The sequence below is a fragment of the Protobothrops mucrosquamatus genome, unplaced genomic scaffold, assembly GCF_001527695.2.
Source record: "Protobothrops mucrosquamatus isolate PMUCROS unplaced genomic scaffold, P.Mucros_1.0 scaffold2223, whole genome shotgun sequence".
Taxonomy (NCBI): Eukaryota; Metazoa; Chordata; class Lepidosauria; order Squamata; family Viperidae; genus Protobothrops; species Protobothrops mucrosquamatus.
In genome coordinates this window covers 133,250-139,312 of record NW_015388313.1, presented here as the reverse complement: position 1 = coordinate 139,312, position 6,063 = coordinate 133,250, and positions in this window count along the sequence as shown.

Below are 6,063 nucleotides of genomic sequence, written 5' to 3'. Positions count from 1 at the left end.
GACTTGTTCTTCTATACAGCTGATATAGTCACTGGAAAGAATATATCATAATAAATTTGTTACTTTCTAAAGTGCCACACAAATTTTTTGTTGTTCTTCTGAGTTAATCTTCTGAGAACAGTTTGAATAATGCAAATATATAAGCACCACCCAATTTCAGAATGCTATTAGAATTCTGTGATAGAAATTATCCTACTAGTTAGGTTTTTCCAATTTTGCACAAGGTTTAGAATGAGCTAACATAATAAGAATATAAAAGGTACTCGGTTGGATTGGTACTCTAGCCCAACTAGTATAGGATTCTGTTCTCACAGTAGCCAATCAATTGCACAAGGAAGGCCATTAATCTTCCAATGGACGGCTTCAAAAACAGTCAAATTGCCATCAAGGCTAATAGCCACTGATACCAATTCCACATGCAAAAATTATAATGTCCATGATCCAGTATTATTGAGATACACACTGAATACCTCAGACCACCTTAAGTAAAAAAAATGGTATAGCTACTGCCCCGAAAGTCTAAAGACACAGAAATGATATTCAACTGCTGTCAAGAATTGGAATATCTGGGAGAATTGCTCAGCCTGCTTATTCAGAGCAGTTTGCTCTGCAAGCTTGCTTCGCTATGCTAAGAGATGAACCACAAACAACTCCTTATTACAACAGACAGGGTATCTCAGTTTTTTTCACATAGAGTAAAGAATGATGACAGGTGCTCAATAGGGTTTCTCAGAAGTGGGTACTGAATGGCCTTGAAGACTCCAACAAGCCAAGGGAGACACAGAGAATGTACAAGTCTTCCACTGGGATTGACGAAATACTGATGATTACTGTCGACGTTTTTTTCTGACTAAAGTTATGAATTACAATGATTTATAGGTTGTGGAACGTATAGGTATAAAAAGATGAAAAGTATCATTAAAAGACGAAATCTTGGCAAAATAGAGGATTACAACAACCGGTTTGGTACTTAACCGGGTTGGTTTACGACTTAATTTTGTCCCTGGTGCAAAATAGCCAATTATCACACAAGGCTGGATATGGCAACCTGTTTATTTTATACTGCACACTCATGTGCTTTTAGGACTAAATCATAAATCCAAAGCCTCCAGTACACAAATTAGCATAGCTTTTATACACTTTTGAAAAATAAAGGTACATGATTATTAGCACTTAAAGGCAACAAGCAACATTCACATCCATGGTAGAGGATGGCCCTCCCAGAAGATAGGTTCATTACTAAAATATTACACCTCTCACCCTTCTGTCTATAAATGATAAGGCTGGTAATTAAATATTCAAAGCAAGCTAATTTATCTGCAACAGGAACTGTTAGCCTGGTATGAGTTCCTTGATAAGACTATCATGTAGCCTTCCAAGAATTTTAGGGCAAAAGGATGAGCAAAAAGGAGCGGCCAAAGAGAAAACATCTAAAAGCAAAATGAAGGTTTGTCAACAAAATGGGGCTTCTCTACCTAAAATTAGCTATAATAACCAGTCCTACAATGTCTAACACCTAATGTCAAATGTCAACATAATAAAGATACTGCATACCTCAGTGTCCATATTAAAAAATACTGTGTAGAATATTATGGATTTGGTGAAGTACCGAAATTGCTAGATCAGCTAGAAGTGGCAGAATTAAGTAACAGAGAGAGTTTGGCAGTTTATCCTACCTCAAAGAGTTGAGGATTCAGATACTACCACAAAGAGTTGAGGATTCAGATACTACCACAATAACCACACCACACAGCTCACACCAAACTCTCATATATATTATTACTTGACTTTTAGTTGTGATTTCACCCACCCCGATAAAAAGATTACACAGTAGTATCAATAAGTCAATAGAACTTCTGAATATCCATCGTTTGCTCCCATACCTATTTTACTAATCAGGAAAAAAATGTACTGGTCAAGGATGTTGTGCAGAGCTTTGGAGTGAAGGAAATGTAATCATTCAATTTGTTTGCCTATGAGAGGTCCTCGTCCTCATTCACCTTTTAATCCTGTCAAACGTTTTTATGAAGTACTTTTCTCTGCCTCCTCTTTTTTTCTGCTTTTCCAAACATGCATGTTTGCAATGATACTTATGTCATGAGCTTTTTGAGAGTGGGCGAGTAGATAAGCAAGAATTTCTATTTTTACAAGCATATTTAAAGCATAGTTCATAGGCTGGGTTTATTTATTTCTCAGAATCTCTTTCTGAAGCTACTCAAATTCTGGGGTGGTTTCGCTTATTACAGTTCTAGGTTTCAGCCTGAAGAGAGATTATAGTGAATATGCCTGAGTAAGCAGCAGATATAAACATTGAAGCCAGGTTAGAAGAGGAAAGAATGCTAGGCATACCATAATTATAAAATAATTCCATTGTTTAGGCCAATTTCACTGAAGAAGGTCTGTTTCTATTTCTCCTGAAACTGATATTGCATCTATAGCCTATACTGCTTCTGTGAAAATATAATTCATCATCCCTCCAAATCCTCTAAGAATAGTAGATTAGGACTCTATTGTATGCTGGATGGGGAATTCTAGGAATTGAAGTCTACACATCTTTAAGCTGTTGACAATGAGAAACACTGTCCTGGCAAATAGATTTAACTCAACAGATTCTTCCTTTCTCCTTTGAAAAATGTATTTTCTCCTCTGGACAATTCAGATACTGAACCAATTCTTACTTTTACATGATTAGTTCACACAAATCATGATTAGCAAGTACCAGAGAAATGGAAATATTAAAAAAACTAAGATATTGGTTCCAAATAAATCTATTACAATCTTAATATTATAGTTAATATTATCCACAGTGGGAAGGGATGTGGCATTCCAGATCAAAATTACCATAGCAATGCATTTAATTCATTAAGTTTCTAAAAAAAAATCATGTAATTTATGCACTAGATTTGGGGCGCCTTGATTGTATATGGATTATTGTGAATGACTTTAAGAACAATTCATCCATTAAATCTTTATTCATGAAAAAGTACAAAAAACTTCAGCAATACATATTGACTGGGATTATTCAGTGCTTAATGGGAAAGGAGTAGAGGTGCTAATGTAAAGTAACTCACTTGAAGGAATAGCTCTAATTTAGGCCAATAATGCTAGGCAACAAATGAGAAGGACTATAAGAGGGTAGAGCAGTGGTGGCGAACCTATGGCACGCGTGTCAGAGGCGGCACTCAGAGCCTTCTCTGTGGGCACACAGGCCATGCCTTGGAGATGGCAACCGTCCCTCTTCAACTAGCCGCCCGCTAACTCGCCAAGGTCCCACATGGCCATATGCATCCCAGCACCCATGCGCTCACTGACCTCTGTGTGCAGAGGTCGATGGTGTCAGGCAGCAGCCGCCCCTGCCCGCCACACCTTGCCCTGTGACAATGGCACCCCTGCCCTGCCCTGCCTTGCCTCACCCTGCAGGACGAGCCTCCTGCCCACCGCCCCACCTGGCAGAGACCCCCTGGATCTCCCCCAACCCTGCCCGGCCCCCACAAACGTCCCTCCCCATGAGCAACATTGAGGTGATCACGCCCACCTTGGCCACTCCCACCCAATCTTCCATGACCACCACAGCCACGCCCACCCAGCGGGCCACGCCCACCTGCACCCGGCAATAAATAAGTGGGGTTTGGGTTGCAGTTTGGGCACTCGGTCTCTAAAAGGTTCGCCATTACTGGGGTAGAGGTTGCCCTGACTCCATTTTTCCCCTCCATTCGTGTTTGCATTCTGCAGGTAACCCTGCAGCTTATAGGAAGGACTTACATAACCTGGCTCTTTACAAAAACTAACATTAGTACTGTAAGTTATTTTGAACCAGTTTTCCAATATGAAATATTTATGTAATAGAAAACAAACATTCCAATTCCAGTTCAATATTTTGCTAAATATAGTTGAACTTAAACATGCATAAGCTGGTCCCAAGAGGATACATGTAGCATTTCGCAAAAGACCATTAGGGCATATTGAGTCAAGCAGCATTTTAACTACATACTGCCCATTATGCTGATCTGGAGTCTAGTCAGAAGAATTTTAAATCAATTGAGGAGTTCAAGTTTTATAGTTAAGACAACATTTCTTTTAAACTCAAAAGTTCCGTGTCATGGTAGAACACCATAAATTGTCATAACAAGGTTTTTATTCGGACTTACTTTATGATCTTTATAGTGGTTCTAGTGAACCTTGTCACGTAAATTTAGATACTATATAAATAATTTTCAGTTTTGTAAATTTGGAGGGGGTTGTTAACACACAACTGTTTCAAATTTCATCTGGACAATGTTTTCAAATGTTCTTATCTACTAATCTGGATGCTTTTCTGTGGGTATGGCTTCTGGACAAAATACAAAATCTAAAGAGTTGTCAGAACTTTAACATAATACTACTTACTCCAGTTTATGTATTTATTACACAGAATACAACCATATAAATATACTTTCTAAATTTTAAATAACGATTGTATTTTTATTGGAGAAAAACATCTTATAGTATCCAATATCTTAAATTCAAATTCAGTTACAAATTCTCCAAATTCCATGAATTTGTCTCTTAAGACATGATAGAAGTTCCAAAAACATATTACAAATTAGAGGAAACGGACAATAATCTTGTTGAGTTCTACCTCCATTTTGATTAGTAGTGAAGAAAACTCACAACTGTGGGGGTTTTTTTACATTTTTATGAGTTTTTTAATTACTAGAGTTCACTTTCTGAGCAGTTCTCGCATCTGGTCGCTTTAAACTGATTCTTATCAGAATCCACTTTCTTGCTTCTGTTGTTATCAGAATCCAAATTCTTGCTTCTATTTACTTCAAAGAAAAAGAAACATCAATGGCACTCTTTGTTACTGAAAATATTGCCTAAAGAGGCCTCTTTCTCTTGCTCCCATCAGGTAATTGCATGAGCTGAAGGATTAATATTCTGTAGGAAAACTAAACATGCAAGATTTAAGCACACCATTAGACTTGAAAGGAGAAGTTAGGGACAGAAAACCTATGTAGTTATTAGGAATCGAAAACAACTTCATGGCACATAATCAATTTATGTAATGGATAGGATCCTTACCAGCCTTTAAAATTACAGTGATATAATCTTCATAGGTATGAAGCCAGTGGGGCCTTATATTTGTAAGATGATCAAAATCGTTCTGAAAGTGTTTTCTACTTCAAATGTATGTACCATGCTTCATCTGTTCTAGGAACCTTTCTGTATCATCGGGTCAGAAGTAAGTCTTCATCCTGGTTCATCCAAGCCGGGAATATTATCATCATTATTATTATTATTATTATTAAATAATCAACATGGCGACTGCTTTGGGAAGATGGTTAGTTTATTGCAGAAGCAGAAACATGGTTCTTCAGGAATGAGGAGAGAAGAGACTGAGCACATGGCCAGTAGCTTTTTATACCCGCTTTAGCTTTTTGTTTGGAAGTCTTCCTGTTCCTGTGGCATGAACTTTGAGGCTATTTCCTGTGTCACGTATTCTGACCTGAGCCCAGGTGTGCCTCTCTGGTATTACTTGATGGTAATGGTTAGTCCTATTATGTCCCAAAAGTCATCTCCTGCTTCCCTGGGGATGGGGTTAATGACTCTTAAGAATTTCTTTTGTCTTTCTTGAGTTTCCTGGCTCCAACCTTCCTGATGGTCTTACATCTGCATTTGTATAAGGCTAGCTACTGCTTGGGGCAAAGAGATGAATTTGGGGCCAGGTTTGATTTCTGCTTTTCAAAAAATGCTTTTAAAAATCCTTTTGGTGAAAAAAAAATATTTTCCTGCCTTTTTAATATTTCCTTCTGTGGGCTAACTTCCCTCAATCGTATCAATACTATTACAGATGTTAAGGGTGCAACAAAACTCCAACATTCCTGAAAACTGTATTATGTTCAGACAATTCCAAAGATCCTGCAAGCTGTTAATATAACACAGCATAGTGAATATGTAGTGCACAAAGCGAACCGATAAATCTTTTCATCCCCTTTTTTTAGGTTTTGTCTTTCTGTTCAAAAATTACCAAGGCGACTAACATACAGTAAATCCCTCGTTATATTTGAAACTACGAGAACCACT